The sequence below is a fragment of the Eurosta solidaginis genome, chromosome 4 (genome assembly GCF_040869045.1).
Source record: "Eurosta solidaginis isolate ZX-2024a chromosome 4, ASM4086904v1, whole genome shotgun sequence".
Lineage (NCBI taxonomy): Eukaryota > Metazoa > Arthropoda > Insecta > Diptera > Tephritidae > Eurosta > Eurosta solidaginis.
The window spans coordinates 107,256,356-107,267,216 of NC_090322.1; the positions used below are offsets into that span (position 1 = coordinate 107,256,356).

General features: G+C 37.6%; 1 protein-coding gene across 3 annotated transcripts in view; it reads left to right on the forward strand.

Annotated features, from left to right (window-relative positions):
• The window catches only part of Tis11 (Tis11 zinc finger protein), a 292,416-nt gene that overhangs the window by 192,441 nt on the left and 89,114 nt on the right, over positions 1–10,861 (forward strand). The window lies entirely within an intron of this gene.

Below are 10,861 nucleotides of genomic sequence, written 5' to 3' on the forward strand. Positions count from 1 at the left end.
TTTAAAAGGGAGTGGGCCTTAGTTCTATAGGTGGACACCTTTTCGAGATATCGCCGTAAAGGTGGACCAGGGGTAACTATAATGTGTTTGTACTGTAGCATTGTTTACCACAATAAAAAACGAGTTTGTATGTCCCCAGAACACCATCTGCATAATGAGGCGAGAATACTCCCCATCAGGGAGAGAAATGAGATGCTGACCAAACAGTTTCTGTTGAATACCCAGAAACCTGGGCATCCCAACAGACATCTGATTGACGAACCAGCACCGCCTAGGGGCCTAAGGAGTCATCTCCGTAAGCATTTTGAGGAAATACGTCACCTGAGAACCCAGCCGTATGAAGCGGAAAAACACAAGCAGGTCCTTGGTGAACTCCATAGACAGGCGTCGGACCTTTATGTCGGGAATTGCCCGGTGAATCCAGTACTTGAAGAAAAATATCCAGAACTCGCAGAAGAGGAACGCATACTCCCCAGGGAAACGCGTGTCACTCTTGCTCAACTTCGCTCTGGATACTGTAACAGGTTAAACTCTTACCTATCCAGAATCAACCCCGACATACAAAATGTATGCCCTGCTTGCAATGTGTCCCCACATGACACCAACCATCTCTTTAATTGTAATGTGGAACCAACGCCTCTAACACCCCTTTCCTTATGGTCCACCCCTGTTGAAACGGCAAGTTTCCTTGGACTCCCGTTAGAGGATATTGATGACAATTTGTGATCGGTCGCGGCTATTAGGTGGGGCGAGCATTGCTACAACAACAACAACAACAACGAGTTTGTATCACTAAACTATTTATTTAATAAATTCTTTATCGTGACCGCGTTGTCTACTCAAAAGAGGTCGGGTTGGATTAAGTAATTAAAAAATTAGTGCTAACGATATATGTATTAAGCTGGGTCGATTTGTTAACCTATATCGCGCCATCGATTTTTCGATAGGTTTAGGGATCAGGAAAAAAAGTTCCACTAAGCATACCCAAAAAAATAATTTTCGAGCCTGCAAAATTTAAGTTTTTTGACTTTTTTTCTTTAATTTTTAAGGTTTTTTTCATGACCTACTTAAAAAGTTTTCATTTGATTTTAAAATTTTCATGTATACCCTGTCCGACTCAAAATTGTCCGCTAAAAACTTTGGCGATAACAGTTTTTTGAAAAAAAAAAAAAAAAAATATTTTTTGGGTTTTGAGGAGTGTTTTGGTGAAAACATTTATTTTTTCGCCATTTTTTTAAGGGTTTCAGGCACAATTGTCGGAATCGACCGGATCGGCCCACTATAGCATATATGTACCTCCCATACAATCGATTGTTCAATAAGAGGGTTTTCGCCATTTCTGCCCCATTTCTGCCTCATTTTAACAGCTAGCAACATCAAATTTTACCACAAGCTTACGTATTGGGCCTAGATTGTTGTCTGAAAAATCATCAAGATCGGACTAAACATCGATTTCGACAAAAATTATGAAAATCCTCTTACCTGAACAGTCGGATGTATGGGTTATATATTATAAATATGTCCGATCTTGATGATTTTTTTAGACAACAATCTATGCCCAATACGTAAGCTTGTGGTAAAATTTGATGTTGCTAGCTGTTAAAATGAGGCAGAAATTGCGAAAACCCTCTTATTGAGCAATCGATTGTATGGGAGGTATATGCTATAGATCCGGTCGGTTCCGACAAATGTCAAATCCCCCATCAAAATATGCCTGCTTACCAAATTTTATCAAGATATCTCAAAAATTGAGGGACTAGTTTGCGTTCAAACAAACGGACAGACGGACATGACTAAATCAACTTAGCACGTCCCCTGATCATTTTGGTATACTTATTGGTGGGTCTAACGGGAACATATACATAAAAAATTATTTGGAGCCTTGAAAATGAAAAAAATCGAAGGAACCCTTAAAAAATGGCGAAAAAATAAATTTTTTCACCAAAACACTCCTCAAAACCCAAAATAATTTTTTTTTAAACTGTTATCCCAAAGTTTTTAGCGGACAATTATGAGTCGGACAGGGTATACATGAAATATTTAAATTCAAATGAAAAATTTTTAAGTAGGTCACGAAAAAAACCTTAAAAATCAAAGAAAAAAAGTCAAAAAACTCAAATTTTGCAGGCTCGAAAATTATTTTTTTGGGTATGCTTAGTGGAATTTTTTTTCCTGAGCCCAAAATCTATCGGAAAGTCGATGGCGCGATATGAGTTAACTTTCGTCCATGCAAATCAACCCAGCTTAATATGTATATCTTGAAATCGATACATTGTTCGTGTTACATTCGGTGCGTAATACTAACTATTATTATGCTTTGTCCAGACCGTCAATACTACATACATGAAAGTGTACGATGTTCGCCACAATACTCCCCTGCTAGTTACGAAGTTAACGATAACGAACCTTCTCGTTATACTCCCTTTGCGTTTCGTTATTGCTCGTGGAAGTTTTTGATCTGCTTCGGGTGGTTGAAGAATCATCATAAAAGTATGCAGCCTTTACCCGATCGATGGAGATTTTTGAACTACATTGTTGAATTTTCACCATGAAATATTTGTCGTTTTTGTCAATCACTTTGTACGGGCCCTCATATGCGGGTTCTAGCGGAGATCGTCATCTATCAACACGGATGAATACAAATTTGCAATCATGTAATGCTGGTTGCACGTACGAACTGTCTTTACAATGGCGTGATGCTTTAGCCATAGGAAGCTCTCCCATTGCTTTACGTAATAACTGCAAAAACTCAGTTTCATTGTTTTGTAGGTTTTTAGGTTGTATAAACTCTCCTGGTTACTGCAAGGTGCAACCATACATCATTTCGGCTGGACTTGCCCCAATATCAGCTTTCGCCGTAGTTCTCATCCCGAGGAGAATGAGTGGTAAAACGAAGCTCCAATTCTTCTTATCACAACACTTAATAGCAGATTTTAAAGTACGGAGCCAACGCTCGATTATGCCGTTGGCCTCTGGATGATAGGGCGTTGTACGTAAATGTTGAACGCCCAATAAACGTTTCAACTCTCGAAAAACGCCGGACTCAAATTGGGGGCCTAAATCTGTGGTGATTTTCTGTGTCACACCATACAATGCTATCCATCCACCAATTTGACTGTTCGTTACGCTTTCTGCCGTTATGTCGGTGAGTGGTATGGCCGCCGGCCATCGTGAAAATCGGTCTATGCACCTCAAGCAATAGCGGAAACCATTGGATGTCAGTAATGGCATGCCATGCATCCACGAACGAACTTTGCAACATCTGTGTGCATGCCAGGCCATACGTAGCGCACTGCAATTAACTTACGCGTTGCTCTGATACCGGGGTGTGAAAGATTATACAATTTTAGTAGTACTTCATTTCGAAAGCATTTGGGTACGAAAGGTCGTGCCTTATCTTTAGATAGATCGCAGAGAATGGCCTTTTTTGAACCCGGAATACAAACTTTGTTCAAAATAATTGATTTATTCTCACCTGAATTCAGCAAAGCATTAAGTTCAGCGTCGTTCTCTTGTTCTATCCCCAGCTGTTCGAAATCGATGATGTTTGTTTGTATTTCGTTGATGCGTTACAGCATGTCAGCAATGTTGTTATCGCGGCCGTGCACATGTCGTATATCAGTTGAAAAGTTACTGATGAAATCCAGCTGTCGTTCTCTCCTTGGCGAAGCTTTCTCGCTCTTCTGCTGAAAGGCGAATACTGAGGGTTCGTTGTCAGTAAATATCACAAATTCTCTGCCTTCCAAAACGTATTTAAAATGTTGTACTCCCTGATATATGGCGGTCAGCTCTCTATCGTAGGCGCTATACTTTATTTGCGCTTTTGTGAGCTTTTTCGAATAAAAACCCAATGGTTGTACCTGCCCGTCGATGATTTGATGTAATACGGCACCTACAGCTTCGGCGGAGGCGTCGACGCTAAGCGTCAACTGCGCAGCTGGTGCCATATAATTCAATAAGGTAGCGTTGGCTAGCTCTTTTTTACAAGCGTTGAAAGCAGCTGTTGATTCGGCGGACCAATTTATAGGCGTTTTGTCATTTTTTCCATTACCCTGTATTAATTGCTGCAAAGTTTGTTGATTTTTTGTCGCATTAGGAATAAACGCTCTATAAAAGTTGATCATGCCTAAGAACTTTTTTAGGTCTTTCGCTACCGCTGGTAGCTGGGATTTGCGTATAATTTCCACCTTTTCGGGAGGTGGTTTAATACGTAGTCCACTGATTGCGTGTCCCAAGAAAGTCAACTCCTTTCTGCCAAACTGGCATTTGGCGACATTAATCGTTAAGTTGTTTTTACAAAGGCGTTCGAAGACGGCTCGCAAGTGCATTTCATGCTCCTCGTCTGAACTGGAAGCTACCAGGATATCGTCAATGTACGAAAAAGTGAAATCGAGGCCTTTAAGCACGCTATGGATGTGGCGCTGACAGGTTTGGGCCAAATGTCATAAACGCCAACTCAAAAAGACCGAATGGCGTTGAAATAGCCGTTTTGGGTATGTCGTTCGGTTCTATCGGAATTTGGTGGTACGCTCTTTGAAGATCGATGGCGGAGAAAATCGTTTTACCGTGCAAAATGCTAGTCACATCATGCATATACGGTATCGGGTACCTATCTGGCACCGTTATCGCGTTTAAAGCGTGGTAGTCACCACAGGGCCTCCGCTCGCCATCCGATTTTTTTACAAGGTGCAGTGGGATGGCCCAGTTACTTTTGAACGGCCTACAAATGCCTTTCTCCATGATGTAGTCGAACTCCCTCTTTGCCGCTTGCAACTTCTCGCCTGACAGCCTTCGTGGTCGTGCGAAAACGGGAGGTCCTGTTGTCGTAATATGATGCGTGACTTTACTGTCAGTTGGCCCTAAATTTGCATTTATGGTTAGCAGTTCTTTGTAGTCCTGTAGTAGTTTACCGAAATTTTCGTGCACATTGTAAGTGAAAATTTGTTTAATATCTCCTTGAGTTGTAACGCCTTTAGATTGAAGCAGGGTTTTTCTATCCAGCAACACCCCCTTTCTAATGTCAACCAGAAGGTCATAATGTTTTAAAAAATCGGATCCCAGTATAGGTGGAAGCGTTATGGACTATATTTGATGTTGCGTAGCGCACTGGAAGAACCGATACGTTAGCACCTGTGTCTACTAAAAAACTGATTTTCGAAATATTGTCTCTGACTAAAAGGCGAGCTATACAAGGAGTACTTTCTTCCAACCTGCTCGTGTGATCAGAAGATGCATTTAGTTTTTTGAAGACTTGGGTACGAGCAAGGACTGCGACATTTTGTTGGCATTTACCCCGTGCCTTTCGTGGTACCAACAGTACTCGCCGTTGTCACGTTTTGGAGTCGGCGATCGCCTACGGCGCCTTGCAGAACTTGATCGCGATCCAGACGATCGTCTATTGATTGTCTATAATCACCGTTTTGAATAAATTTACTTACTTGCTTTTCGATCCATTCAATTCGTTGGCTGATGTCTGCTAATTCACTCACAGCTGATTTTGGGGTAGAGATTGCTGATATGTGCTGAAAATCACCAACCTCAAGAATTTTGTTGGCCAACTTAGCTAACTCCGGCAGTTGTGCGTCTGATGCTTGCAGTATTGCTCGTGCCTCCGGTGGTAGTCGCTGCAGCCAAAGTGACTAAAAATTCTTGAGTTACTTTAATTTTTTTGTGTTGGTCGTTTGTCGCCTAAATCAACTTCAGATAGTAGCTTTCGAGCCTTTTTCTGCTCTTTCGCAATATCTTTTGATTATACATTTTTTTAGATTAGAGTATTTTCCGCTATCAGGTGGATTCAAAATAGCATCCGAAATTTGAGCTAAAACATTCGATTCTACCGCAGCTACAACTGTGTTGAAGCGGGAACTGTCGCTGGAAACACCAGAAACTCCAAATTGCGCCTGCCTGGCCGAACCATATTTCCGGCTGTTCCGGCCAAAACTGGGGTACCTTCACAGATACCTTGTTAACTATTGGGTATTCCACGTGCGCGCTATTTGCTGTTGTTAAAGCGGGCTGTCCAGTGCTCAATGCCTTCGCACCGTCGGGGTCACCAGTTTGTAGCATTGTTTACCACAATAAAAGACTATTTATTTAATAAATCCTTTATCGTGACCGCGTGGTCTAATCAAAAGAGATCGGGTTGGATTAAGTAATTACAAAATTAGTGCTAACGATATATGTATATCTTAAAATCGATACATTGTTCGTGTTACATTCGGTGCGTAATACTAACTATTATAATGCTTTGTTTTGTTCAGACCGTCAATACTACATACATGAAAGTGTACGATGTTCGCCACAGTACGATATGGGTATCAAATTAAAGGTATTAATGAGGGTTTTAAAAGGGAGTGGCCCTTAGTTGTATATGCGAAGGCGTTTTCGAGATATCGACCAAAATGGGGACCAGGGTGACCCAGAACATCATCTGTCGGATACCGCTAATTTATTTATATAGTATGTATTACATACATAACAGTATTCCTACCATGATTCCAAGGGCTTTTTATTTCGCCCTGCAGAACTTTTTCATTTTCTTCTACTTAATATGGTAAGTGTCACGGCCATTTTACAAAGTTTTTTCCAAAGTTATATTTTGCGTCAAAATAACCAATCCAATCACCATGTTTCATCCCTTTTTTCGTATTTGGTATAGAATTATGGCATTTTTTTCATTTTTCGAACTTTTCGAGATCGAAAAAGTGGGCATGGTCATAGTAGGATTTCGCACATTTTTAATACCAAGATAAAGTGAGTTCAGATTAAATAAAATTATTTGGCGACCTTTATGTAACTAAACTTTGTTGTTAGGCTGGCTTTAGGTCAACTTTCGTAAAAATAAAACACAAGTGTTTTTCTTTTCTAACCAATATATTTCGGTTACTCCACGGTAACCGTCCTCAGGGTAAAACTGTTGATGAACATAAATAAAACACAAATTAACAAACTTCAAACGTAAGAAAATAATAAAAAATTAATTAATTAAAAAATAATAATAAAAATACATTATTTTTCACATACATTAATTTTCACGTCTGCCCTGTGTGACGCGGAGTTTGGTACTGTTTATTAGTTAATAAGTGCTTATATATATGCGCGCAGTCGGAGCTATCACTCTTAAAGTTAAGTCGTATATTCGACGGTGTGTTTACTATATGTAACATCTCCAATGTAAATCTCTTATTGTAATTTCGTTCTTGTTGGAGAATTTTCGCGTCGTCGAAATTAGGCGAATGCCCACTCGATGAACAGTGGGCCATTAGTGCTGTTTTTGGGTTATCAGTTGTATGACAATATTTGAAATCCGATTTATGTTGTGAAAGTCTGGATTTTAATTTCAATTTTGTTGTGCCTACATAGACACTCTTGCACGGCTCTCTGCCACTTCCTTTACACGGAATTTGGTACACAACATTGCTTTTTTCGTTTTGTGGTATTTTTGATTTTGTATTATTAAATAAATATTTTAAAGTATTAGTCGGTCTATGGGCAATTTTTATTTTTTCCTTATTGTAACAATCCGATTTTGCAAGGCGCTCGGAGAGTTGAGGTACGTACGTGAGAGATTTGAAAATGACTGACTTTTGTGGTTTTTGTTGACTAATAGCATGGTTTACTCTACTTAATAATTTTTTAATTGTGTATGTTGGAAAATCGTTGTTCTTTAAAGTTGTAAATATTTCTTTCTTTATTTCATTGTGGTAAATTTGGTCCGAAGTCTGTAACATCCGCTTTATACAGCCCATTGCTGTATTTAATATCATTGATTTAGGATGCTTTGAATTATAATTAATAATTCTCCCCGATGATGTTGGTTTTCTATACCACTTTAACTTTAATTTATTGTTTAATCTATTTACTATTGCATCTAAATAAGCCAATTTTCCGTCCTTTTCGAGTTCCACTGTAAATTTTATATTTTTGTCGAAAGAGTTCAATGTGTTAAGTACATTTTCAACCTCATTTTCTTCTACGATAGCAAATAAATCATCAACATACTTCGTAAGTAATCTTGGTTTGTGCTCCAATTTATCCATCGTTTTTTCCAATAATTTTTCCATGACTATATCCGCTATTACTGGGGAGGTAGGTGATCCCATTGGCAGTCCTTTTAACTGCGTATATACATTGTCATTAAACTTAAAATATCTGTTATCTTTAATACAAAATTGAACAATTTCCATAAATAATTGTTTGGGTATCTTCGTAAATTCTTTTATCGTTGTCCATTTTTCTTGTATTACGTCAAGTGCTAGTTGTATCGGTATACTGGGAAATAATGAAACCACGTCAAAGGAAATTAACTTTTCATTGTCAGATATGTTTGTGTCGTTTACTCGTTCTTTAAACTCTAATGTGTTTTTTACGTTATATACTGAAGCCGCCGTTGTGTTTTTCAATATTTCTGCAATATATTTGCATAATCCATACGCAGGTGATCCGACAGCAGAACAAATTGGTCTCAGTGGTATTCCTTCCTTATGTATCTTAGGGAGACCATATATTCTAGGGGGCAATGCCGTGTTTGTGCTAAGTTTCTTTTTCTCCGCTTTTGTGATAATTTCCGTTCTAAAGAGTTTTTCGACTAAAGTGTTGTTTTTGGTTTGTAATCGCGATGTCGGATCTTGTCTTTGGATTCTGTATGTTGTCAAGTCATTTAAAATACATTTCATTTTATTGTTATAATCTTCTGCTTCCATTGCGACCGTTTTATTACCTTTATCTGATGTCAAAATTCTAATGTTTTTATTTTTCTGCAAAAACTTTCTTGTTTGTGCCACTGTATCAGATATTGCACTATCTATTGCACTTTTTTTGTTTCTTGTTGAGTGGCTTTTTATAAGTAGAGAGAGCTTTGTCCGCGCCTCTTCTATTTGCTCTTTGTTTTCAAGTGTCTGAACCAAATCCTCTCCATCAGCTAAATATTGAAAAAGAGGAAACGTTTTGTTTTCCACAGGTACTCCGAATTTCGGTCCCTTCGCCAACAATTCTTTCACTTCTTTCGGGAACTGGACATTTGTATTGTTTATAAACCAATCTTCTTGTTTATTGTTGTGAGTGAAGATCATATTTCGTTTGGTTCGCAGTCTCTCAAATTTTGTAGTTTGTTTCTTCTTTAGCTTTGTTGTTAGTTTGTTAGCCACATTATTCTCGTTCTGTATAAATTGCTTTAAATCTTCGTCGCCCAATTGTTCCTTAAGTGTTGTTGTTGCTTCTTCCATTTGTTTATTTGCTCGTCTTAATATATTGTGTTTGTGTTTAATGAGTAAACTTAATATTTTTGTTAGATAATATTGAGTGTGTCTCTGTAACATTCTATCTATGTCGATATTTTTGTCGCAATCAGATACAAATAACTTATAGCAATGGGTTGAATTTTTTATAAAATTGGGAATGATTTTTGACTTTCTACATTGTAAAAGAAACTTAATACTAGATTTTATTTTTACCAATTTTTTAGATGTAGTTTGAAGTTTGTTAATTGTTGATTTTGAGCTTTCATAATGGTTTTTGATTGTTGCATATCCCATGTTTGTTGTTGTATGCTAACGGCGTGCCTTCCGTCTGTATAAATAAAATTATTTGGCGACCTTTATGTAACTAAACTTTGTTGTTAGGCTGGCTTTAGGTCAACTTTCGTAAAAATAAAACACAAGTGTTTTTCTTTTCTAACCAATATATTTCGGTTACTCCACGGTAACCGTCCTCAGGGTAAAACTGTTGATGAACATAAATAAAACACAAATTATCAAACTTCAAACGTAAGAAAATAATAAAAATTAATTAATTAAAAAATAATAATAAAAATACATTATTTTTCACATACATTAATTTTCACGTCTGCCCGCGTCTGTGACGCGGAGTTTGGTACTGTTTATTAGTTAATAAGTGCTTATATATATGCGCGCAGTCGGAGCTATCACTCTTAAAGTTAAGTCGTATATTCGACGGTGTGTTTACTATATGTAACATCTCCAATGTAAATCTCTTATTGTAATTTCGTTCTTGTTGGAGAATTTTCGCGTCGTCGAAATTAGGCGAATGCCCACTCGATGAACAGTGGGCCATTAGTGCTGTTTTTGGGTTATCAGTTGTATGACAATATTTGAAATCCGATTTATGTTGTGAAAGTCTGGATTTTAATTTCAATTTTGTTGTCCCTACATAGACACTCTTGCACGGCTCTCTGCCACTTCCTTTACACGGAATTTGGTACACAACATTGCTTTTTTCGTTTTGTGGTATTTTTGATTTTGTATTATTAAATAAATATTTTAAAGTATTAGTCGGTCTATGGGCAATTTTTATTTTTTCCTTATTGTAACAATCCGATTTTGCAAGGCGCTCGGAGAGTTGAGGTACGTACGTGAGAGATTTGAAAATGACTGATTTTTGTGGTTTTTGTTGACTAATAGCATGGTTTACTCTACTTAATAATTTTTTAATTGTGTATGTTGGAAATATCGTTGTTCTTTAAAGTTGTAAATATTTCTTTCTTTATTTCATTGTGGTAAATTTGGTCCGAAGTCTGTAACATCCGCTTTATACAGCCCATTGCTGTATTTAATATCATTGATTTAGGATGCTTTGAATTATAATTAATAATTCTCCCCGATGATGTTGGTTTTCTATACCACTTTAACTTTAATTTATTGTTTAATCTATTTACTATTGCATCTAAATAAGCCAATTTTCCGTCCTTTTCGAGTTCCACTGTAAATTTTATATTTTTGTCGAAAGAGTTCAATGTGTTAAGTACATTTTCAACCTCATTTTCTTCTACGATAGCAAATAAATCATCAACATACTTCGTAAGTAATCTTGGTTTGTGCTCCAATTTATCCATCGTTTTTTCCAA